We start from the raw sequence: 27,867 nt of genomic DNA, 5'->3' as shown, positions 1-27,867 counted from the left end.
CCTGGCCTCGCCCAGTGGCTCAGATCCCGCTCTGCCATGACTCCAGTGCAGGCTAGCAGCTGCAGCTCCCATTCAACACCAAGCCTGGGAATTTCCACATGCCATGGAAATGAAAAAAGAAAAAAAAAAAACAAACACACCACAAGATGCAAACATTACTGTCACCTCACTCATCCTATCATGTCCTTTAACATATGCCACATATTTATCCATTCATTTATAATGGACATGTAGTTTACTTCCATATCCTGGCTATTGTAAATAGTGTGGCAAATGAACATTTGATTGCGTGTATATTTTTAAATAATTGTTTTTGTCTTCTTTGGAAAAATATCTAGCAGTGAAATTGCTGGATTGTATGGGAGTTCTATTTTTAATTTTTGAGGAACCTCCATACTGTTTTCCATAGTGGCTACACAAATTTACATTCACACTGGTAGTGTTCAGGGGTTCCCTTTTCTCCATATCCTTGCCAGTACGTATTTGTTATCTTTTTTATTTTAGCCATTCTGACAGGTGTGAGGTGATACTTCATTGTGGTTTTGATTCTCGTTTCCCTGATGGTTAGTGATGTTGAGCATCTTTTAATCTGCCTGTTGTCCATCTGCGTGTCCTCTGTAGGAAAATAGTCATTCATGTCCTCTGCCCATTTTTATTTTTTTTAATTTCCCCAATATGTTATTTTTTTTTTTCTGCTGTAAAGCATGGTGATCCAGTTAAACATACATGTATACCTTCTTTTTTCTCACATTATCATGCTCCATCATAAGTGACTAGACATAGTTGCCAGGGCTACACAGCAGAATCTCATTGCTGATCCACTTTTAATCTTGTCATTTGCTTTTTCAGAAAATGATTTTTATTTTTTGCATTATAGTTGGTTTACAGTGCTCTGTCAATTTTCTACTGTACAGCAAAGTGACAGTCACACATACATATATACATTCTTTTTCTTACATTTTCCTTCATCATGCTCCATCATAAGTGACTAGATATAGTTCCCAGTGCTAAACAGTAGGATCTCATTGCTTATCCATTCCAAAGGCTGTAGTTTGCATCTAATAACCCCAGATTCCCAGTCCATCCCACTCCTTCCGCCTCTCCCCCTTGGCAACCACAAGTCTATTCTCCAAGTCCATGATTTTCTTTTCTGTGGAAAGGTTCATTTGTGTCATATATTAGATTCCAGATATAAGTGATATCATATGGTGTTTGTCCTCTCTTTCCTACTACATCTTTATGAGGGTCTCTAGTTCTATCCATGTTGCTGCAAATGGCATTATTTTGTTCTTTTTTATGGCTGAGTAATATTCCACTGTGTATATATACAACATCTTCTTAATCCATTCATCTGTCCATGGACATTTAGGTTGTTTGCATGTCCTGGCTGTTGTGAATAGTGCTGCAGTGAACATAGGGGTGTCTTTTTCAAGGAAAGTTTTGTCCAAGATATATGCCCAAGAGCGGGATTTCTGGGTCATACGGTTATTCTATGTTTAGTTTTCTGAGGAATCTCCATACTGTTTTCTATAGTGGTTGTACCAACTGACATTCCCATCAACAGTGTAGGAGGTTTCCCTTTTCTCCACACCCTCTCCGGCATTTGTTATTTGTACATGGTTGTTTGCTTTTTTTGATGTTGAGTTGTATGCGTTCTTTGTATATGTTTTGGACATTAACCCATTATCAGATATACTGTTCTCCAATTCACCAGGTAGGCTTTTCATTTTGATGATAGGTTCCTACACTGTACAAAAGCTTTTTAGTTTGAGATCATTATTTTTGTTTTTGTTTCCCTTGCCTGAAGAGACACATTCCCCCAAAATATCACTAAATCAATGTCAAATAGCATACTGCCTGTTGTCTTCTAGGAGTTTATGGATTCAGATCTTATTTGAGTTTATTTTTGTATATAAAGGTAAGAAAATGGTCCAGTTTTATTCTTTTGCATGTAGCTGCCCACTTTTCCTTTTATTGAAGAGGCTGTATTTTTTCCAATGTGTATTCTTGCCTTTTTGGTCATTGATTAGTTGACCATAGAAATATGGATTTACTTCTGGTCTCTCTATTCTGTTTCACGAATCTGCATGTCTCTTTTGTGCCAATACCATATTGTTTTAAGTACTATAGCTTTGTAATATAGTTTGAAATCAGGAACCATGCCTCCAGCTTTGTTATTCTTTCTCAGAGTTCTTTTGGTTATTCAAGGCATTTTGTTTTTCCATTCAACTTTAGAATTCTTTGTTCCAGTTCTGTTTTAAATATTACTAGGATTGATAGGGGTTGCCTTGAACCTATAGATTGCTTTGTGAAGTAAAATCATTTTAGCAATGTTAATTCTTCCAATTAATGGACATGATGTATCTTTCCATTTATTTGTATTGTCTTCAATTTCTTTTGTAGATGTCTTATAGAGTTCCAAGTACAGGTCTTTTACTTTCTTGGTTGGATTTATTCTTAGATATTTTATTTTTTAATTATGTTATTTCAAGTGGGGTTATTTTCTTAATTTCTGATAGTTCATTGTTACTGTTTAAAAATGCAAAAGATTTCTACATATTAATTTTGTATCCTGTAACCTTTCTTAACTTCTCTTATTAATTCAAGCAGGTTTTTGATGGCATCCTTAGGATTTTCTATATACAGTGTTATGTCATTGGCAGTTTTCTTGTTTCCTGAGGTAGGCTTGCATCACTTTAAATCTCCCTCTTAGAACTGCTTTTGCTGTATTACATTTATTTGGAATCATTGAGTTTCCATTGTTATTAATCTCTAGGAATTTTTTGATGTCCTCTTTGATTTCTTCAGTGACTCATTGCCTGTTTAGTAGTGTATTTTTTAGTCCCCATGCATTTGTGTTTTTTTTCAGGGTTTGTTTTTTTTTTTTTTTTTTTTTTTTGTAGTTTATTTCCTGTTTCATACTCTTTGGGTTGGCCAATGATACCTGATGTAATTTCAATCCTCTTAAATTTACTGAGATTTGTTTTGTGACCTAAATTGTCATCTATCCTAGAGAGTGCTGCATATGCAGTTGAAAGATTGTGTATTCTTCTACTTTGGGATGAAATTTTCCACATTATCTATTAAGTTAATCTTGTGTAATGTATTGTTTTAAGCCATTGGTTCTTTTTGATTTTCTGTCTGGGTGATCTGTCCATTGATGTAAGTGGGGTGTTAATGTCCCCTACTATAATTATATGACTGTCTTTCTAAATGCAATATATTATCTTTACCAGCTCAGATTTTTCCTTGTTCTCTTATCTTGTATAATAATTAACACAAAACACTGACCTCAAAATCTCGGTGGCTTAACCACTATGAAGTTTCCATTTGGATGTGAAGAAAATACGTGATACATAGCAAACCACCTGTCAATAGCAATGATCAAATTCCACCATGTGGTGATATTTTATTTTTCTATTATTAAAAGTTCATTGCGAAATGAAATCATGGCCTTTTTTTTTTCTTATTTCTTATTTCGTTTTCTTTTTAGGGGCACACCCGTAACATATTGAGGTTCTTATATAGGGGTTGAATCAGAGCTGCAGCTAACTAGCCAACACCACGGCCACAGCAACATGGGATCCGAGCCACATCTGACAATGCTGGATCCTTAACCCACTCAGCAGGGCCAGGGATTGAACCCACTCCCTCATGGATATTAATTGGGTTTGTTATCACTGAGCCACAATAGGAACTCCCATTACTTCCATTTTAAGGCTCAGCCCTTTGGAACTTGGGTCTTCCGACATTGCTGCAACAGAGGAAGAGAGAAATGGAGTTGCTGCTCACTCCAATAAGTGCTTGGTAGGCATTTACTTTCCTTATCAGATACAAAATGGTTTTGTGCTAATCCTTCTGCATATAGAAAGTACTCAGCCCTTCTCCATGGGGTTTCAATTCAGATACCTCATCTTATCAATGCACGTAGCTCAGATTTTAAGGTTGATAGATGATATACAGTAGTGACTACATCGGGTCCAGATTATCTCCTCTGTGCCTGGAAATCTAAAAAAGGAAATGAGGGTTCATCTCCTTCCATATCTCCACACAATCCACAGGGACAGGATACTGGCAATAAACATTTCCTGTAGTCGGCTTTTTCAGATCTTGAATTTTGCCATGTTATCTGGGAAGGGATTCTCCGTTGGTTATTATAAACATGGCTATCTTATTTCTACAAAGTAAGGATATTGTTTCTTGGAAATATTCTAAACACCTGCACTTATTTTTCATACTGCTATCCTCATGTATTAGTAAATATAATCTATTTTTGATTAATAGAATAGAGTGATATAGAGTCATAATCTCTTAACTATGATTCTAAAATCCAAAATTTCAGAAACAAAACAAAACTCTAAGTTCTTTGATGTTTAGTGATATAACTTACCTTGGGCTGAAATGAGGGTATTTGTAATCCTTTCTTATCTCACTTCATGTAACTATTCATATTTTTCACTGATAAAGTGTTTGATTATGGGCTGCTGCTTTAGATGCCCACTGGGAATGCCTTCTAATATAAGCTCTGTGCCTGGTATAAGACTTCTAAAATTGGAAAACTTTTAAAATACATGGAGGAGCTCCCTGGCAGCTCAGTAGGTTAATGATCTGGCCACTGTCACGCTGTGGCTCGAGTTGCTGCCATGGCATGGGTTTGATCCCTTACCTGGGAACTTCTGTGTGCTATGGGCATGGCCAAAAAAAAATAAAAAAAAAAAAAACAAAGCAAAACAAAACAAAACAAAAACATGTAAAACACATGTTCCTCTAAGAATTTAAGATTAAGGATTATGGATCTGTATTTACCTTTTTGTTGTTAGGTTTTTGACTTGCTAAGTATTTGACACTGGGGAAAAGTATTTACAATGCTAAACCGCCTTGAAGGTTTCAGTGTTGATTTAATCTTTCAGTCTATAGATTGTAGATATGTACAATTTTTATAAAGTCATTATTAAGAGCCATAACCACTATGTTACATAGTATTCCCTCTTTGAATAAGCCATATTTGTTTCTGGTATTTAAGTAGGTGGTTAGCCTTGTGAACATTTCCTTGTTCATTGCTAGAAGTTTATAGCCACATTTGGTCCTAAGGATATGGCATACAATTTCTTCCTATTGGTCTCATTTTCTCATTTTCAACTTCATGTTACAATTCTTTGTTTTTCCATTCTGTTTCTTCCTTTGAAATTATTTTGTCTTGATTTTGTGCATTTTCTCTTTATCTCAATTATGGAAACAAATTAGGACAAATGACATAAATAGATATATAAAAATTCCATGAGTGATGCTAAACAGAGCTAAATTCCTACAGAAAGGAACTCTGTGGTATTTGTGTACATGTGTGCTTTGACAACTGCATACTGTATTATTCTGTCTTTACACACATTTGTGAATAGTCCTTTTATAACCATCCTTAAATTATAATTTTATGTCATCTGTTTTCTGCCAGGACCTGATTATTAAAATAGTTGGTCCCAGAAAATAAACTGTCAAAAGGGTATCTGAGATTGGGTTACCCATAAAATCGAGAAATGCAGATATAACTTTCTTGCAAGGCAAAAATGAGTCACAGATAAATCTGTGACATGCTGTGGTGTCACAGTTACTCAAACTATTACCAGTGGTAGTGCCTGAGAAAGGCAAGAAATGAGGACAGTGCTTCTGAAATTTTAATGTACATACAAACCACTGCAATTTCTTATTAAAATGTGTTGCTGGTACAATAGGCCCGTGATGATGTTTAAGAGGCTGCATTTCTAACAAGCTCCCAGGTGATGCTGATACAACTGGATGATACCACGTATTAAGTAGCAGGAATGAGAAGATCCTGTGGCTGGAGCGCTCAGCTTCCATGGCAACAGTAATAATAATGAAGATTGGGGAGTCAGCTGGAAACTTCTCGTGTCTCTGGAGATGTAGGGAGGGTGAATGTAGTAATTGAAAGATATGAATATACATTGAAGCAGAAATAGGGAAGTTATCATATGTCCTTGCAGGTCTGAAGTTATCTGGCATCTGCTGTATGTGCAGGGAAGGTATGGCTCAGGATCATGCCCATGGTCTGTCTGACGATAAGGATTACAGAATGGTAGTTACGATTACATGCTAAGTTTTTAAAAACTAAAGTAAAGGCACTAGCAGGGAGGGAAGAGACCTTGGCTATGGGAACTTTTCAGCAGACACGGGTAAGGTTCTGAGATTCTTCTAGACCCTTCAAATTCTCTCTGCCGTCTGAGGGAACCAGCCTTCCTCAACATAAAAACTTTCCAATCACTCTCTCTGGGGACTTTTTCTCTTACGGTGATGGCCGTGCTCTCCCTGGCTCACCTTCAGCTACTCTCACTGCCTTGTAGATTCGAAGACAGCCTAGGCCAGGGGGTCGAGGGATGGGGTGGGAGGGTGGTATACGATCTTTAGGTGGAGCCAAAATTTGAAAGAAAGAAACAATTAGAAGACATCATTGATCATTCTCAGAAAGAGCCTGGGCAGCATGTATGGCAGCATTAAACCAAGGAAGTAGAAATTTAAGTTTCGATCAGGCTGAAATTAATTGTCAGAGTGTACTCACCCTGGATTTGGCCTCTACTGCATTTTAAAATAACCTGGAAGTGGTAATCAGGTAATCAGGTTACATTACCCAAAACGAAGTAATAAAAAATACAGATTGTAAAATCAGTCCCATTAACCATTTTTAAGTGCCTGGTTCTGTAAAGTATTTACCCATTGTTGTGAAATAGACATCCAGAACTTTTTCATCTTGCAAAACTGAACTCTGTATCCATTAAACAACTTCTCCTTTGCACCTCTGTCTAGTCTCTGTAAATACCACTCTACTTTCTGTTTTTATGAATTTGACTATTTTGTATATTACCTCATATAAGTGGAATCACACAGTTCAAGAACATTCTTGGCATAGCTTCTGTAGAGGAAGCCGTCCAAACTGTGGAAACACATATATGTTGTGGTAGATTTATATATGGAGTTTGTTCAGCATCCACCTCTCTCAACCAAAATCCTGTGAAGAGCCTGGAAGAATCTACTTTTTTTTTGGGGGGGGTTAAAAAACATATAGGTTAGGAGGATACTGCAACTTGAAAAACTTGGGGGTGGTTAGCTTCTGTAGGCCAAGGGTAAGGGTAGACGTGCCCCATTGGGATTAAGTTTGTTGATTTTAGTGGGAGTAAGTGATTCAGAGAATGTTAGGTTTGGTGTGTCAAGGTAACATAAAAGACTGTATGGGCCCCATTACTGGGAGAAGCCATAGAGATAGAATTTACTCAGTGTTTTGGGTCACAGAAATCTGTGGCCTAGGCTGATGGATTATGGTATACAAGGAAGAATATATACTATGCAGTCTATAAAATTAAAATATTAGTAATCTAATAAAATACCTATACAGAAGAACTTCTAGGGATGCTGGGCAGAAACCTCATTCACTGTAAGAGCAGGAGGCTCATATTCTGTAGCCTCATAGCCCTTTTCCAGAACTGTTCCATTTCACAGATCCAAGCAGCCCTGATTGAAAGGGAGACCAGACATTCTGAAGAAGGGGCTCCGCAAGGTGGCTACAGATGTAAACTGGGACTCTTCCTCTGTGTTTTTCCCCGAGAGACCTCAGCTATAAACCTCAGTGACCAAGTGCTAGGAAAAAGGAAAAATCTCATGTTTCTAGGGCTTCTGAGATACTGGCTTTAAATTTTTGTTGATTCTCAGAGACCCAAAATGTACCTATGAGCTCTTGAACACAGTAGGGACTTATTCAGGTCAAGTGGATGGAATTTTGGTTCTGTCCCACAGACCTGTCCTATTGTTATTTCCTAGTCCCGGAATGTATATGTGTACTTAATATCTGTTGGAATCACAAGAGTGGTTCCTTGACGCATAGAGCAAGGGCTAAGAGAGCAGGAGGGACCAAGCAGAAGCCCCTCAACAGTCTCCAACAACCCTTGACAAAATCATATATGGAAAGCAGTACTGCTTCCCTGTGGAAATAATGGATATTAGTCCTATCGTCAGAGACTTGAGAGATGCACAAATAATGATTCCTACCAATTCTATCTACATTTCTCAGCTAAATGACTGTTGACTGAAAAATTAACTCAAAATCCAGATAGTGCATGGAAAACCAGGCTGGATCATCACTCATATGATGGGGGAACCATGGGATCTCTACTGAAATTCCAAATATGGCATCTTTACTGGAAAAAAATTAACACACTCTGCAGAAATTGATATGCAGTTACTGACCTGGCAGATGCCCTCTTGTCAATCTCTATCAATTAATACACCAAAAAATCAGAAGCAGCTTGCATTTACATGTCAGAGAAAATGGTATTTACTGACTTGGCGCAGGATGCTGTCAAATTTTATGTTCTCTCTTGATTTTGTAATACAGTTCAGAAGGTCCTCGATCACTGGAGTAACGAACAGGGTATCACACAGGTTTATTACACTGATGACAATATGACAGTTGGACCCACCAAGAAGACAGTAGTAAACACCTAAGGTACCTTCATAAGACTTAATTATGCCAGAGGGCGAGCAGTCATCCTTGCAAAATATTTGAGGACTGCCACACTGGGGAGGGTCCCGGGAATCAGAGTTCTGGGCCATATCAAGATATCCTTTATATGGACAGTGTCTAAAGTGGCAGACTTGTTCTCTTCCTTGTTGCATCTAGGATGAATAGTGAGGCATACCGCCTCACAGATTTCTTTGGATTTTGGAGGCAACCTATACTTACAGATGTTTATCAGTCCATTTACTATATATCTAGTAATGCTGCTAGTTTTGAGTATAGCCTGGCTATAAATAGGGCCCTGCAGCAGTTCTAGGCTGTAGTCCAAAAGCTACCTCTTGGACAACTTACTCCTTTTAACCTGGCGGATGAGATTTTGTTGGAGATGTCTGAGGCAGAAGAAGTCATTGAAAAGTCCTAGAGGAAAAATAACAGAGAAGATAACATTGCATGCCTTTAGGTTTTTAGGGTAAGGCTATACTTTCCTTGGCCACCAACCAATTTCCATTTGAAATGTAGCTCCTAGGTTGCTACTGGGCCTGGTTAGAGACAGAACACCTGACCATGGACCCCATGTAACCAAGGGGCCTGGACTTCCCATCAGGAACCAGGTGTTACCTGATCTATTGCAACAGAAAACTGCATGCACAGGAGCATTCCATTATAAAATGGAGGTAGTTTATATAAGACTTCTCCTGAACAGGTCTAGAATATAGCAGTGAACTGCATGAACATTGGTTCAGACTCCTGCTGTATCTGTCCCTTTACAGTCTCCTCATACCAACCTATAGTTTCACAGCAAGTTCCCTGTTACCAGTTAATGGAGGAGAAGGAATCATTGTCCTGGCTCACAAATGATCTGCATGGTGTATCAGGTTGGGTGGAAGTGCATGGGTTCTGCCTTGTAGCTCCTTTGAGGAATGGTCCTGAAAGAGTAGGGCGATGTCAAATATTTCAGGAAAATAGTGTTTAGGGCTACCTCTGGTCGTCCACTTTTTATGGAAGGAAAGATGATTTCCAGCATGTATCTATGTTGACTGAGGTGTATTCAGTACATTTTTGGCTCATTGCTTAATTAGCTAATTGGCTAACTGACCTGGAACAAAGAATATTGGAACATTAGTGACCAGGATGTATGGGGGGGAAAAATATATATATATATATATATATATATATATATATATATACACAACTCCTATGATGGGAATTTTTCACAGTGTAGGAGGTTCTACTAACTAGGATCACAAATGACTTGGCCTCTTGTTATCTGTCACCCTTCCCTTCAAATCTGCCAGTCCTTGCACAATAGGACCATGAACAAAATGACCATAACGGCTGAACAGAGGCTCTGTATGGGCTCAGCCACATGGGCTCATCCTCACCAAATTTCTCTCTGACTGCTGCCATTGTTGAGTGCCCAAACTGACAGCCGCAGAGGCCAATGCTTGCTGCAGCCCCGTACTGATCACTTCTGGGGAATGACAGCTGGCTGGTGGCCATTGATTATGTTAGACTCCTCCCATTAGAAGAACAGGCACTTTTCCTTCAAGGAATTAGACATTTTTTTCAGGTTTTCATTGGCCTTTTAGGCTGACAGACTTCTCCCAGCACCTTGATCTGTGGCCTGTCAGAATGTCTTTTCATCCTGAATGAATGTACCTGTGATGAAGGCACATATATTACCACATATATATTGCAGTGATGGGCTTATGCCCATGGAACTTACTGGTTTAACCGTATGCTTTATTATCAGAAATCAGTTGATGTGACAGAGTGGTGGCATGGCCCAGCGAAGGCTTATTTATGGCTTCTGCTCCTGATAAAATCCTACAAATTTATGGTATGTACCTTAAACGAGCAGGCTCTGCATTGCACAATTTCTCCTATAGCCAGAAAAAAAGACTTGACAGTAAAGTAGCTCTTCTCATTAATGACATCTAGCGACGAACTTTTTTTTTTTTTTTTTTTTTAGAGGTTTCCAGGCTAGGGGCCGAATTGGAGCTGTAGCCACTGGCCCACACCACAGCCACAGCAACGCTATATCTGAGCTGTGTCTGTGACCTACACCACAGCTCAAGGCAATGCCGGATCCGTAACCCACTGAGCGGGGCCAGGGATCAAACCTGCATCCTCATGGACGCTAGTCAGATTCATTTCCGCTGAGCCATGATGAGAACTCTATGTAGCAACTAGTTTTAAGGAATTTCATTTCTTGTCATCATAACCTTAAGCATGGTAGATACAGAGGAACTAGTACTTAGGAAATGATGACTTTGAAGAATTGGAAGCTTCTGGCCATTTTAAGATCATTAAGTCTTTTCACTAATAGTCATCCAGGGATAGCCATGCAAGAATTTGGTCCCAATTATTGGGAGAAATTACTCCCCCCCCCCCCGTCTTCTTTCAGGATTTGTTCTTTATCTTGATATGCCTAGGTATAGTTCTATTTTTATTTTTCATTTATCCCAGATTTTCTTGAGTCTGTGGGGATGTTTTCTGTCGTTATTACATCAAATAATTCTCCTCCTTTCTTCTCCTTTTGGTATTCTCATCACACATATGTTACACCTTTTGTAGTTGCTCTAGTCCTTGGATATTCTGTATTTTCAGTCTTTGTTCTTTTTGTTTTTCAGTTTTTGAGGAATCTATTGATACATCCTCTAGCTCAGAGATTCTTTCCTTGGACATGTCTAGTTTACTAACCCACCAAGGCATTCTTAAATGCTATTGCAGTGGGTTTTTTTTGTTTGTTTCTTTTGTCTTTTCCAGGGCCGCACCTGTGGCCTATGGAGGTTCCCAGGCTAGGGGTCTAATCAGAGCTGTAGCCACTGGCCTACACCACAGCCACAGCAATGCGGGATCTGAGCCGTTTCTGTGACCTAGACCACAGCTCATGGCAAAACCGGATCCTTAACTCAGTGAGCAAGGCCAGGGATCGAACTGGCAACTTCATGGGCCCTAGTCGGATTTGATAACCACTGAGCCATGACGGGAACTCCTTGCAGTGTTTTGATTTTATCTTTAGCATTCATTTTTGGTTCTTTCTTAGGATTTCCATCTCTCTCTTTACATTGCATATCTGTTCTCTTTGCAGGCTTTATACCCTGTCTACATATAAAATACAGACTTTGCATATTCATCACAGTTGTTTAAATTCCTAGTCTAGTATTTCCAACAATCCTGCCATGTCCAAATCTGATGTTTGCTCTGTATCTTCAAATTGTGTTTTTTTTTCTTCCTCTTGTTGTGCCTTATATATTTTTTTCTTGATAGCTGGATACCTATACCAGGTAAATAGGCCTTTAGTAATGTGTGAGGGAAGAGGAAGAGCTTCGTAGTCCTGTGATTATGTCTCAGTCTCTTATTGAACCTTTGGCCTCTGGACTGTGACCTTTGCAAAAGCTTCCGTTTTTTGTTTTTCCCCTCTCCCCTCAGGTGGGACAGATAGGCCAGAGTGGGCTGCACTTGGGTGGTTCCTTCCCTGGGTCAGTTAGGCTCTGATGATACCGCAGCAGGTTAGGCTCGGGTTAATTAGTTTCCCCTGAGGGCAGGCCTTGTTAAGAAAAAATGCTCCAGAGTATTGCAAAATGGTTCCTTGCCTCCTCCCTCTCCTGGAAACCCAAGGGAATTTTTCTCTGGTTTTACTTAGGAGGTAAACGTCACACTGCCGTGGAGGCCCCCTTATGACTGGGTCCCCATGGAGCTCTGAGCTCTCAGAGTTCAGTTTCCTGCTTCTGGTTCGTGAGGCATTGCCCTGGAGTTTCTGCTGCCTGGTAAGCTGTGGCCGCCTGTAATTGGCTCAGTCTCTCTGGTGTTGGGGCCGCGGCTCTCCCTTGTCCTTCTCCCTCTACATCCAGAAGGAGTTGTTGATTTTTCTGTCTGTTCAGCGTTTCAGTTGTTGTTAGGATGGGGTGTCGTCCCTAAGTTCCTCTCTGATCCTTTCACACTTCACAAAAATTTCTTTTTCTTTTTTTCCATTTTATTGCTGATATGTCCCCCATTAAATATTATACAGTATTAGCTCTTATTTAATTCCAGTTGCATCTTCCTTTCTGTTGGTTTTGTTTGCTGTGCCCTTCCTGAATTTACCAGCTTATGTTCTGGGAACATATGTGCATTCGGTGTTTTAGTTGTAGAGTTTATTGTATCTATGAATTTAAGCTCTGTTATTGTATGTTTGAAGTTTATATGTTGTAGCTCATTTTTTGTTGATGTTTCTTGGATTCTGAAAGAGGTATTAAAATATACTCAGTAATCATTTTGTTCCTTTTTCCTTTCCTTGAAGCACAAAAGCTTATGGTTGTTTTGCCTTATTGTATTTATCATTTATCATTACAATATCACCCTTTTTCCAAGTAAATGCTTTTTTGATTTAACTCTGCTTAATGAAATAGTAAACTAGCTATCTGTGTTTCTTCTTCTTAGCATTTGTTTGAAATATCCTTGACTATACCTGTATTTTTAATCTTTCTCGATTCTTCTTTAGGCATGTTTCCTATCAATGGTAAATTGTTGAATTTTCTTCATTTGAAGCAAATTGAAAATCCTTGAAAGGACAACTCAGACTATTCAATTTAATTATGTTAACTGATCTGAATGGTTTTCTTTTTTCCATCTTATTTTATATATGAAATTAAGCAATTTTATTGCTTGAATCTCCTCTAGTTTCCTTATTTTTCATTTTTAAAGATTTTATTATAGTTATTTATGATGTTCTATCAATTGCTGCTCTACAGCAAAGTGACCCAGTTGTATGAATATATACATTCTTTTTCTCATATTATCTTCTATCACATCTGTCACAAGTAATTGGATATAGTTCCTACTGTATTTTTCATTTTTTAAAAAATTAAATTTCACTTGACTTTTAGGAAGAGGTCAGAATGCACATTGGAAGAATTTGGTAACAACTGTGGCATGAATACTATTTCTGTGTACTGAAATTTATGGTAATTTTTACTTTAAAAATACATTTTCAATGAACTCTTTCAGATTTAAAATGATGTTTTATAATCACTGAAACAGATAACTCTATGTTTTCTTCTTTCTAAAGATCCGAGTATTCTTAATTCAGGGATATATTTTGCTTTGGCTCAATGATTCAGGCCATCTTCTCAACATGTTTCTTGATCCTGTAACTTAGCATTACACATTTCCTGAGTTTTTTCTCAGCTAGCTTTTCTCTTCTTGTCTTGTTATTATTCTTCACATATACTGTATTGGACATCTCTGTGTTAAAAATAGGAAACTGGTGTCTTATAGAGTATGTATATCCTATATATCTCTATATATTCTATATATCTGATCTAAAATGCTTTTTTAGGACATAGTTTGTCCTTTGGTGAGGGACTTCCTGCAGTGCAAGTTTAGTCAAAAGTCTTGTAGGGTTGTGTTCTAGGTTAAATGTTGTTGATTTGACCTTGAGACTCGGAAGACTTAATGATGTTTGGCTAAGCTGATTAAAAGTGTAGAGTTCTAAGATATTTAATTTAATTCCATTTTAAACATATTTACTGTTATTATGCTTTGCTGACAACAAATTATATTATTGAGATATGAATGAATATTTTATTATATATTTTTATATTATTTATTTGTAAATATCTTCACTAGATATTATTTAAATATTGTTAAAAGTTTATTATTTAGATATTAATTTATTTAGATATTAATGTAGTTTGCCGTTATTTTGTCTCACCATTTGACATCATGATTCTCAGTCCTAAGCAGAAAAGAAATGTTCCAAAACTATATCAAAGAATTTGCCTGATGCGCAAACTGCTATTTCCCTGCTTCCTCAGTGTACATGGAGACGAGGGCAGCCCTTCTGCACCAGGAAGACTAATTGCAGCTGCTTGAAAACCACCCCTGTTTTGACTGCCTCCACCAAAATACCAGTTGCCTTCTCACTACTCATGCCAGAAAAAGTGGAAGTTGCATAAACAGATCATTTCTTTTCTTGGCTCGCTTTCACAGGGAAGTCTCAAATGGATGTGTCTGATTAGTGGCATCAAATATATATATATATATATATATGTATATATATGACTGAATCCAAGCTTTAGGGGAGTCTGGGAATTTGAATTCTGATTCCATTGAAAGGAATTTCAACTCCTGTATCTTTCTTCTCTGTTCTAGGTGACTTTTTAAATTCTAGTTTAAATACGGTAACCCTGCATATCATTTTTGTGACAGCAGGTATTTACTTTCCGAGATTTCCATAGGCTAGCTTTTAGCAGTTACATTTCAACACCTTCGTAATAGGAAAATAGTCTATTTTTATTTTGAAGATATTATCTCTGTGTATTCTATATCTACTTATAGTTAACCCTTGAACAACTATGGGGGTTAATCCACGTATAATTTGTGGACTCAATCAACCATGAATTGTGTAGTTCTGTAGTGTTTACCACTGAAAAATATCCCAGTGTAAGTTGACTCAAAGAGTTCAAACCCATGTTGTTTAGGGTCAACTGCATTTTAAAAATCCTTTTCAGATCATTTTATTATTTTCTGTTGGTGTGAATGCTTCTATTTGAGGGCTTTTCTGAGAGCTGCTTAAAGTGTTGGATTGACTTGTGTATGTTGTTTAAAAAAATTTTTTTTTTTTTTACTTCTGTTGTAGATGTGCTACTAGGACCTAATGATCTAGGGCTTCTTGGTCAATGGAATAATATGGTACTTTGTTTATCTGCGATCCACTCTCTTCACCAGAGAGAAGATTGTCTTCCTGTTCTAAACTGGTAGAAGCTGCTTTTCAGCTGTAGACATTCAAAAAATGATCTCTTTGTCATGAAGAGACACAAAGTTATCCTATACCTCTGATTTCTTATTTATATTCATTTCTAGTATTGTTATTAGAAAAGTGATTTCATGAGTAAGGTTATGTATTTCCTGAATGTAATACTTTTGTGGTTCCTATAGATGGCTGGCTCTTTCTACAGACTCACTCTCCTTGCAGTGACTAGACATGTTTATAGCTTGGTTATTGTTAAATGATTGCCGCATGATTACACATATAATGCCTACCCACTATGCAGTAATTAGCAAGAGTCATCAGTTTACCTGAAACCCAAATGGTAAAGCCTAGTATTACACCTTGTTGAAAGCAGTTTTTATCGTACCTCAATTATGGTGAAGATTTAGGGTGATATGGCTGGGAGTGTACTGACTCTGTTAATCCCCTCTCCTGGGCTTTCTGCAGCCTGACAGGGTCTTCTCTGAGCTGGTAGAACCCTAAGTCACTCACACTCACTCAGTATCTCCTAGCCTGACACTGTTGGTTATCCTTTTTTTTTTTTTTTTTTTTTTTTTTTTGGTCTTTTCTAGGGCCACATCTGTGACCTATGGAGGTTCCCAGGCTAGGGGTCTAATTGGAGCTGTAGCTGCCGGCCTATGCTATAGCCACAGCAACGCCAGATCTAAGCTGCATCTGCAGCCTACACCACAGCTCATGCCAAACTGAATCCTTAACCCACTGAGTGAGGCCAGGGATTGAACCTGCAACCTTATGGTTCCTAGTTGGATTTATTAACCACTGAGCCAGGATGGGAACTCCTATTGGTTATCCTTTACTTGAAAAGGATATACTTTCTTTTGTCTTGTTGTAGGAAATCTTTAATTTCTGTAAGATGTATGAGCTGGAGAAGGTTTTTTCACAAAGACCCAGTCCTAGTCTTCCAAGGACTTGTAGCTTCTCCCTAGAGTGTGTAAGATGAAGGTAACTAACATAAGCATTGATGTGTCGCTGCTCTAGTGCCTGGTAAATCCCTGTTCGGAGTGAATGATTCATATTAAAGTATAAGGTTTTCACTTAACACAAAATTTAGAAAGTGAGAATACAAGAATAGGTAAATTCTCTGTGAATTTTGGCTGAGCTGGAATGCCTAAAATTTGTTTAGTGGCAAGTAGATGAGCATCATTATAACAGCATTATAAGAACAGAATATTCTTTTAGAGACTACTTAGACTTTGGTAATTGAATCTAGGGGCATTTGCAGGACACTGCCATTTTCTCATTTAATGGAATGATTTTGCAAGCACTGCATACTGTGTTTAGAAATAACAGTTTAAATTGAGATGGAAAGTAAACTGAATCTGATCAAAATAAAGTAATCCAATAAATAAATTTCTTCTGAAATTAGCATCCTAAAAGTTAAATGCCACCTAATTTATATGAAACCAAATTTCTCTTTTACAAAAAGAACATTGCCCACATTATTATATTATTAGGTAATTAATGTTAGTGACAGTTCACAAATTTTACTTGTTAGATTGCCCTTTTGTACAGATTTCTCACTTGAGTTGTCACTGTTAAGTACAATAGGGCCTTTGACTAACCTTTGCTTTTTCCATATAGTGAGTAATGAAGAAATTGGAATTTTTTGGCTCACATTTACACCCTACTACAAGTGTGTAATCATTAGGCATGAAGAGATGGGATTGTGTAAAAGGATGTACTAGTGCTTCGATTCTTCAAATGTCTATTCTTACCTCTTTAGCTATAGTTCACAGGCAAAAAAAATAAAAACAAAAAACCTTTCAATCCCTACTCTAAGCATGTTGATGTGCACACACAGAGAGTAATAAATAGTTGTTTTCCTAGTAGAGCTGGTAAGTGATCTGTAGGGGTTTGGTTAAAAACTATATGAAATGAGACTTGGAAATGATGACCTGAAAAATGAAAAACTCATTTTATATAAATGCATAAGGACAGCTAAATATATCTACTTATTTGGAGATCTGTAAAGAAGTCTATTCTTATTTTTATCTTTTTTTTTTTTTTTTTGTCCTAGGAAAAAGCAGAGCGTGTTTGGCCTTGCTTGTTTGTAGTTGCTTCACGATCCTTCTTTATTCTCACTCTGTGCCTTCTGGGAAGGGAGAATGTTGTTAAATCTTTTTTTTTTTTTTTTTTTTTTCCTTATTTCCTTCCCTAATTACTGTCTATTCTTTCTGTCCCAGTTGGGTTTAAGGGCAGGGTAGGCATAAAGGAGGTGGAACAGGTAGGTGGAGGGGAGCGGGAAAGATCTTATTTTGACTGTGTTCACAAAAGATGGCTCTGTGCTGTCTGATCCCAGCAGATGTTTTTTGTGAAGCATTTTTATGAGTTATGTGGAAGTCCTCCTTCCTCCATTTCTGGATATCTCTTACCTGAAACACCCTCAAATTTTACTATTTTATCTGGTTGCTTATTCCCTCTGCAGCTTCAAAGAGTTTTATCCAAAAAGCTTGCTCACAAATTCTTCACATAACCAGCCTCTTTCATCACATCGGTGTGGCTGACAAGTCCAAGAATCACGTAACTTTTTTTTTTTTTTTTTTTTTTTTTTTTTTTTTAGTTTAACTGCTTCATAAATTTGGCATTTTGTCTAACACTTCCTTTGGAAAACAACCTTTATTCTACTTTGCTGCTCCAGCTTAATCTTATGCTCCCCCTCATAAAAGTACATTTGAAAACCTATATTGAGAAAAAGCTCATTTTACAATTAGCACAGCTTTGAGCCAATGGGGCCTCATAATTTTATTGAAGATCATAAGGTTTCTTTCCTGTTCTATCTTGGGGCCTGCCAGAATCATAAAAAAAGTTCTACTTCCTGTTACCTAAAGAGTGATTTAGGTCTCAATTATGTTTACTTCATTCTTCATTACTTAATAATCCTCCCTTGAGGTGAGGGCTTGGGGGTGCACAGTGAAAAGGGGTTTAGGAGTTGCCATATATTCCTATCTCACAGAGATATTTTAAACTATTAAGAACGAGAACATGCTCAGTTCTCTAATATGGTAATAGTTAATGGGTCCCTATAATTAAATAAAAAATATCAGCCATGAGTATATTTCCTTTAAACATGATTCACTTACAATTTGGCTGTTTTTCTTAGAACCCATTCCCTGGTTGTTTCTCCCCCTCATATTTTTTTCATGTTCCCTGAGCAATTGTATCCCCAGAAGATCTTCGGTCATTCAGGCTTCTGGTCTACATTGCTTTTTGCCTCTTGAGAACATCAGACACTGACAAAAATGCAAGCCAACCATGGCTTTTAAAACTGCCTTTTGGTGTTAAAAAATGTCAAAGTGACTTTTCATTGTAAGATGAGAATGTTAAACATGAGATGTAGAAATAAAATTCTCACTGGACTGGTCTATGTACAGTTTTCTCGCTACGTCCCTATCTGAATGTTGATGTAAATGTATATGGAATCACTTATTCTTTTCTTTTTGGTTCAGGGTTATTTTATATTTATTCACCTGCTATTTTCAGTTTAGGGCATGAAAAGGACTATGTAAATTTTTAACATAGGATCAAGCTTGTTGTTTGCATAGGGATAGTTTCTACCAATTCTTTAGGCAAAGGCACTGTTGGTCAGCTTTTCCATTTGTAGCAACAATGGATTTATCTATGGAAAAAAAAAAAGACATTTTATTGGCCTTATACTACTTGAAGGTTTCCCCCGCCCCTGAATATTTTAACCCTTTCTGCTACTGAAGTATATTGTAGGGAGTTTCTTCTTCCTCCCTTCCTTTTCCTCCTTCCTTCCTTGCTTGTTTTCCTTTACATATTTAGTTTTAAACTTCACCTTCAATCCTTGGTAACAATGTCTCAGTGTCCTTACATATAAAGTTAGATAATATGAAACCTAGACATAAGTCTGAAATGAACCGAGGCATGTGGAGGGCTTATGTGGTACAGTGCCTCGCTTTACCTAATTTGACAAAGTTATGTGGAAAATTGGGAATGCCATCAGAAACATTGGGTATGATTGGTCTCAATTTAGTTTTATTTTTATAAGCGTTTTCCTTACCTTTTGGGGCAGGCAGTGTAATAACTTTCAATTAAGCTCTTCCTTAGTATTTCTTTTTGTGTGGTGGGTAGGGTCTGACTTCTTGATGGGGACCCTGACCAGTCTGCCCAGCCTCTGTAATTACTGCTCACTGAGTACCCTCCTCTAGTGTCTGCTCCAATTTGGACAAACTTCCAGGAATCATAATTGGAGCATCAGCTTGGTGAGATGGATGGAGACCATTCAATGACTCCAACCGCAATTTTCTCACAGTAGATATCACCTGTGGTTCAGATCGGATGCAAGTTTACAGGTCACTTGTTCAATTAAAAAAAAAAAAAGCTTAAAAAAAAGCTTAAAGTCGCTAGCATTTGAATTATAAGGAAGATCAAAGAGAATAAACTGAAAAACACAAATTATCTACCTAGATTTAACACGTCAAGATTTGGCCATACATATTTCAGATGCTTAAAAAGACTGTTAAAAGTTCAAATGAGGGAGTTTCCTTGTGGCACAGTGGGTTAAGGATCTGGTATAGCTCATGGCACAGGTTTGATCCCAGCCCGGGAACTTCCGTATGCCATGGGTGCAGCCAAAAAAAAAAATACATATATACAAATGAAATTCCTCCCTTCCTATCCTGTCCTCTACTTTTTTTTAACCTAGAAGAAACTTCTCTTCTGAACTTAGTATATATCTATGTATTTATGTTTTATGATTTACCATAAACTTATACTATCCCATGCTTCTAAATTTTGCGTGTGTGATATCATATTGTATGTCTGAATTACGCTTCTGTCGTTCATTGGTCACATTTGTGCTTAAAGATATATTTAGGTTTAGGTTATTTATTTTACTGTGTTTATAGCAATAGACTCATCCTATATGTGTGGGTGTGTTGGGGGCATTTTCTTTCTAACTTTTCTTCATGGCAAATAATCCCGGGAGGAGTGTCTTCACATATGCACGTTTTCTCGGTCTCTGTGCAAGAATGTACATCCTGCAGTGGAATTGCTGTGTCGTGGGGGTGAGGACAAAGATTTCTTTCGGTCAACCTGGGCTGCCAGGCTTGGTGCCATTCTACACAAAAAGAGAAATCATTTGGGGTAGGGTGTACCTGGCCGGATTTCCTGGGCCGACAGCATAGCACGAACCCCGTCCTGGGTCCTCACTTCCATAACGCATTCTTTTCTAAAGTGCCCTGACATTATTAACATCCTGCATGATTAATTTACTTTGTAAGGGTTTATATGTCTCAACTGAAAATAATTCCATGAGATTAAAAATACTGTTACCAGGAGGCTTTGAGAAGATAAAACATAATCTCTCATTTCCTTTGAGATTAGAAACCAGGTTGTTGTCTGAGTAATGAATTTTGCTAAAGTCATGAAAACAGGTCCTAAAAATAGACAAAAAATACAGTTTATTGGGATTTTGCTATCTAGTTTTCAAATCTATTCGATGGTTAATATTTACTGCATGTAACATGACTGAGTCATAGCCAATCACGCTCCCATTTGGATCTAAGTGTTAATTGTTAACAGATAAAGCTTTCTCAGGATGAAAAGAGTACTTGAAAAAAACAAAGAAAAAAAGGAGAAAACCTCACACAATGACTTGTTGGATTTGATTTTATAGCAGGAGTTGAATTGAACATGATTCAAAAGCATTGATCTTGAAGTAAGAAGTTAATCAGTCACATATCATGAATGTTTGGGAGGCAGAAAAGTAGTGAAAAACATTATTTTTAAATGTTGAATGAATGAATAAAGAACATTACATCTATTGAGAGACAAATCCATGTTTGATTTTCATTTGTATCCTTTGTGGTCTCAAGTACAATACCATGGACACAGGAAATGCTAGGCAGCTATCGATGAGTGAATGAGCTAATAAATGGGCAAGGGATGCTTGAAGCGATGAGAAGAGATGCACAGGCCTGTTTGCTTTCCCATTAGGAATAAATCAAGCAGTGGAATCTTAAAATTAGAAAATAATTAATCCTCGTATGATAATTTACTCTAATGTTAAGCGTGGCTTTTTTTGGTAGTAGATATTTTTGGTAATTTAAAATGAGAGGGGATATCTATTCTATAATATTTAAAACCCATTCCTCAAAGTAGTATTTGTTCATTCAGTTGAAAACTTTTAGCAAAATGCCTCTGACATGTAGCATTCTTAAAAAAAAAAATGTTCGGGGGACTTAATTATAATTCTTTTAAAAGCTTTTTTTGAGCTTAACTAAAGCAATTACCCAGTCTCTTGGGTTTTGCTACCACCATGTGCTAGTAGATGACAGATGTTTGGATAGCTGTGACCAAGCAGACTGGTCACTTCAGGGTTTGTTTGAACCCCATGAAAGATGATACATAATGTTGACACAGAATGTTGAAAAATGTGTAAGCCAGGCAATTAAGATGAGGAGTTATGCCAATGTTATTATTTTTAATGATATAAAAAGTTTCTCAGAATATATTTACACATAAGTAAGGAAGGACTGTTTCCCGAAACTGTATAAATATGTTTTTAAATACAGATTTATGTTTTGAAGTATATTTCTTCTCATGGTTGCAATAAAAATATTTAGAAGCCAGTCTCTTAAGGGACACAAAGGGACAGGTCTCTTAAAAAGGGACTCTGGTCAGTAGAAAAGGCAAACACCAGGAGAATGTGGTTTATAAACTGAGGATAGCAGGCGTTTTTTTAAAAGAAGGGAATGGTCAACATTATCACTTGCCAGAGTGAGATCAAGTAAGATACGGCGAGAAAGGGCTGATCTGAGTCAGCAGCAAGGAGGCCTTGGATAATTAGGTTTCGTTTCAGTGCTGAGGTGGGCCTTGGTTAGGTTCATGAGTCAGCGGTGTTAAGGATGAAGATCAAGTAAGTAGACATCACTTTCAAAACTTGCCTGAAGGTACAAGAAAGAGGAAGCAGAGGCAATTCATAAGAGCCTCAGTTTTCTTATCTATAAAATAGAGACAAGAACGCTTGTATCAGAAGGCTACTGTGTGGCTTGGGCACAATGCCTGGACAACACATAGGGCTCATTAAATGTAAGCCACCATCGCCACCACTCCCACCATCAACATTTCTGGAGGTAGTCAATTTCCAAATGTTCTTATAATGTATGACTATCCTATCAGTCATTGGTAGCACTAGCTCCTTTATTTTTACCTACTGCTTTAGAATTCTGGGTATAAGACGTAATGATTTTATGTGTATAGAAAAGGAGTGGGGGGAGGATATAGTAAAATGATCAGTTCACAAGAAGACTAGGGCTGAACTATGTAGCCTAGCAATCCAAATTCTGTGGAAAGATTTGCAAACACATATAACATGTGCTGAATATTTACTATGTGCCTGCCACTCTTTTCTAAGCATTTCACATTCATTAATCCTTACAGTCACCCGAGAGGGTAAGTGTCTAAATACATCCTCATTAAATGAGGGAGGCACACAGAGGTACTAAGAAGTTAAATAAGCATGTAGCACATCTTATTTTATTGCAGCTGTGGTTTGAGTCCTTTTAGGAATGAAAAAGCTTAAAAAACCTTAAAACCTGAGAGTTCCCATTATGGCTCAGTGGTAAGGAACCTGACTGGTATCCATGAGGACACAGGTTCCATCCCTGGCCTTGCTTAGTGGGTTAAGGATCCGGTGCTGCTATGAGCTTTTGGGTAAATCGTTAGACGAGGCTCAGATCCCGCATGGCTGTGGCTGTGGCGTAGGCCAGTGGCTTCCACCCCGATTTGACCCCTAACCTGGGAACTTGCGTGTGCTGTGGGTGTGACCCTAAAAACAACAACAGCAGCAACAAAAACACCTTAAACCAAAGAGACGGGATGAGGGGAGAGAGAACTACCACATTGAAGGTTCCTGTTTCTTCTCCTTTTGTCCATGAAAAAGAGTTGGGTTGTATGCCAAGTCTTACGAATACATCCATTCCTGTAAAGCTTATCAATCATCCTTTTTGCACATTCTTCAGGTCAGGCTTAGAACACTTGGAGAAGACTTTGTATACCGTTCCTCTGTCTGCTGGGCGAGGGAAAGAGCTGTTGCCACACTGTTTGAAAAGGAGTAAATCAGAAGTGGCTGCTGGACATACCCATCCCCGTGCCCTGTTTGATATAAATTGAGGTGATCCCCATAAATGAACAGAGTTAGAAGCTATTCCATGTTTGGGAGATTGGGAAGGAGGTGGTTGGGAAAACTATTGGCTGTGGAGTTGGAAATAAAATTTCACTGTGAAGCATTTCCAAAGATACTGCAGGCTAAAATTTCAAAGTATCTCCAGAGGATTTAGTTTTATTACTCACACTGATGTCAGTGGGAACTGGGCAGTTACAGCCTCGGCTGCTCTCTGGAACTTTGCCTGACTACTCCAGTTTCAGCCATTAGAAATTATTTGTTTCCCAATCTCTTTCAGCTCCCCATCAAATAAAGCAATCTCCAGTAATTGATGTTGAGGTAACAACAGAAAAGTGGTCCCCGCAAAACAGCTACTAGCTCTGAACTGTCACCAGAGAATACAGATGACCCTGTCCTGTGTGAAACGCAGATTGCCTATGAAAGCAGTTCTCTACATGTGAAAGCTGATCTTCTTGTTGACTTCCGTTATAAAATTGGAGACTTGCTCCCCCAGAAAATCTCTGACAGATAAAATAGAAACATAGTGAAAGGCAGCAAATTTAAAAAATGTATTTAAAGTGGATTAGTGCAATATATAGGAACATTTAAACAGTGAATTTGAAACAGTTAAGAGTTATTTTTGTTGTTCCTTAGGTTGGCTTTCATTTGAAAAGTAAATTAATCAGTTGAAATAGGAAAAAAAAAAACACAAGCAATTGGCTCAAGTTTTTTTCCACTTCTTTCAGTCTCCATTCCTTTACCTTCTGTAACTGAATGTTGTTCATAGTTGCCTTTGGTTGGACAGACTCTGCTTCCCGGTAGTTTAAGAAAACTCATAGCTCATCATTATTGTTTTTTTAAAAGAATAAGGCTGCTTATCTGGTCGGAGGGGAGGGAGTCTATCCAGAAGCACAATAGGAAGGACAATTTAAATTATAAGAAACTGCAGGGAACTACATCTAATCACTTGTGATGGAATATGGTGGAGGATAATGTGAAAAAAATAATGTATATAAATGTATAACTCGGTCACTTTGCTGTACAGCAGAAATTGACAGAACATTGTAGATCAACTATAATAAAAAATTAAAAAAATAAAAAATTATAATAAACTGAATTAACTGTATTCCAATCCATAGTTTGCTTTTTAAAAAGATTTTAGTTTTTTTCCATTAGTTAGTTTAAAGTGTTCTGTCAACAATGTAATATTCTTTAGAAAAGCATTTTGCTAAATGCTCTATTGATTCTGTAGGCTGTTCATTTACTCTTGACTGGATGCTACTTTCTGGATGAAGTGCTGGCTTCCAGTCTCAGTGAGGTCAGACCTCGCACCGGGTTCCCTTGACTTGGTTCCCTAAACGCATCTCATTTTGAGCATCCATTTCCCTAGACTCCTCTTCAATCTGTATTCTTCTGGTTGCAAATTCTGATTTGTATTTAATCAGTCAGCAACTAGGCAACTGTCTCCAGTACCTAACTGGGTGACAACACTGGCCAATTCACTCAAGGTCGTTAGATAAAAGATGCTGGCCTCTACGGAGACTGACAGCTACTCCCCATACCACCATCTCGCCACTGTCCCTTACTTCATTCTTGGGCATGCTGAGAGGGATATTTTACGTTCGAGGATGGTAGTCAACTACCAATATCTGGCAGTTCTATTTTGGTGTGTTTTCCTCTTTTCTGAATTTGGGCCAGCCCTCTGACTATTTAAGTAGAATGAAGTAGAAGTGGCATTGTACTTGTTCTAAACGTTGACCTTCAGAACCCTAGCAGCTTCAAATTCATTCTTTGCATGCAAACAGTTAGGATGCATTCTCTCGGACACCAGCTAATCTGCAGTGAGAAGCCCCAGTCCCCGAGAAAGGATGCATGCAGGTGTTCCAGGCAACAGGCCCAGGAGAGCTCCCAGCCCACAGCTGGCATCATCTGCCAGTGAGCCATCTTGGATGCTCCAGCCCAGTTGAGCTCTCAAATGACTGCAGCCCCCAGCCAATATCAGGTGCAGGAGAAGAACCACCTAGCTGAGCCTGGTCACCTTGCAGAATTGTGAGAGAAAATCGTGTTTTAAGCCATTAGATTTCAGGGTGATTTGTTACACAGCTGGAGATGACAGAAACAGGGGTGTCTGGTCAGTTATTGTGCTAGGAACTGCAACTGTCAGGATGGAGAGAAAGGGGGTTTATATCCTGAGACTTTGTCAGTATGGTTTTCCTCATGTCCACAGTTTGCCTCTCCTCGTCTGGTGTGTCATGTCTAGTCCGGGACGCACTGAACGCTCCTGACTTGGGAGAGCTGGTAGCTGCCCTGCCTCCCTCGCCACCCATGAAAATCAGTTCTATGTACCAGGAGGACTCTTAGGCCTCCCTGCAATGGCCAAAAGAGGCCTCATTCCTTCTGATAGGTGTCCAAGGTTCTGCAGTGGGGTTTGCTTGCCAAAGCTTTCAAGGAGGTTGTTTCTCGTCAGGTGTTCTTTATTTTTATTTTTGTTTTATTTTTTGTCTTTTCTATTTCTTTGGGCCGCTCCCGCGGCATATGGAGGTTCCCAGACTAGGGGTCGAGTCGGAGCTGTAGCCACCCGCCTACGCCAGAGCCACAGCAACTCGGGATCCCAGCCGCGTCTGCCACCTACACCACAGCTCACGGCAACGCCGGATCGTTAACCCACTGAGCAAGGGCAGGGACCGAACCTGCAACCTCCTGGTTCCTAGTCGGATTCGTTAACCACTGCGCCACGACAGGAACTCCAGGTGTTCTTTATCCCTGAATCTCCCTCGGGGAACCCGAGGAGCGTGGCTGTGGGAGAAATAAGATTTAGATATTCATGATTCTCAGCCCTGGCCATTTTCATGCTCTTCCCATCCAACACAGCCAATTTTCAGTTGGGCTTTTTAGAGAAAAGGAGCATGTGCCAATGTGCCCATTTTCTCCAGTAACCCATGTAGCCTCCTAGAGGCTTATTCATCTCTGCCTCTAACCTATAGAAGCCTCTGTCACATAGCCCCCAGCAGAAGGACATGGAGCTGAACTGGAGGCCAGAACACTAAAGAACACACTCCATTTGGCTTCCAACTTCAATTAGCTAGAAGCCTGGCTAGGTATATTTTCTAACTTATGGCTAAAATCATAAGTTAATTAACCTAAACCGTTCTGTATGTCAACATTTTCTTTCCAGGTCTCATACCATCTCTTGCTCACTTTCAGGTATGTTTTCGGTATAGGAATATTCACTTGCAGACATAAGAAATATATATTTATAAATGCCTTTGTGTTAACCACCCCCATTCTTTTAATGTCCTGACCTTAATGTCAATGATTTCTTCCCTGTGTTGTGGCTGCTCATGCAATGTTTTGATATTGCTTCACAAAGAATTCTTTCGGTGCTTCATCTCTTTGCAAACATTAAATTAGATGTAAAAATATTATCAATATTTTTGGCTAAATTAGATGTAAAGATATTATCAATTTTCTGGTACTTTGGGTTTCTAATCAGTGTTGGGATTATTGCAGTGTTCTCTATTAATCTAGATTCTGAGCTGTCATTTGTTAATGTTCTCTTTGAGCCCATTCTATAGCGGTATAATTCATTCTCACAATCTAAATTTGCATTTTATATCATTGCCTTGATAGAAGTATAGAAACAAAAGCATCAGTCCATATTGTAAAGTTCTCATTCTTTTTCTTTTCTTTTTTCTTTCCTTCCTTCCTTCCTTCCTTTCTTTTTGCTACACTTGCAGCATGTGGAAGTTCTCCAGTCAGGGATCAAATCCAAGCTGCATCTGCAGCCTACAGCACAGCCGCAGCAACACTGGATCTTTAACCCACTGCAGAGGCCCAGGGGTCAAACCGGTGCCACTGCAGAAATAATGCTGGATCCTTAACCTACTGTTTCACAGTAGGAATTGCAAAATTCTCGTTCTTTTTTTAACTTTTAAAATTTTTATTATTTTACTATTAAAAATTTTTTTTTATTATAGTCAATTTACAATGTTCTGTCCATTTCTGCTATACAGGAAAGTGACCCAGTATACACACACACACACACACACAGAGTTTTTCTCACATTACCTCCATCATGTTCGGTCATAAGTAACTAGATATAGTTCCCTATGCTATACAGCAGGATTTCATTGCTTACCCACTTCAAATGCAATAGTTTGCATCTATTAACTCCAGACTCCCTGTCCATCCTACTCCCTCCCCTGCCCCTCATTCTTTTTCATCATCTTCTTCTTTTTTTTTTTTTTTTTAATTCCTGGAGCATTCAATCTTCCATTTTTAAAAAACCATTCTGCCACACACTGCTAATTCAACTTTCTCATTATGTTGGTTGCTTATGAACAAGGCACCAAAGAAGTGATAGACTAACTGGACCTTGTTTTTGCTGAGATGTTTTCTTGATTCATCAAAGCGCTGAAGCAACTCTGAGGATGTTTATAATGG

The sequence above is a fragment of the Sus scrofa genome, chromosome 8, assembly GCF_000003025.6.
Source record: "Sus scrofa isolate TJ Tabasco breed Duroc chromosome 8, Sscrofa11.1, whole genome shotgun sequence".
Classification (NCBI taxonomy): domain Eukaryota; kingdom Metazoa; phylum Chordata; class Mammalia; order Artiodactyla; family Suidae; genus Sus; species Sus scrofa.
Note: the sequence above shows the minus strand (reverse complement) of the source record.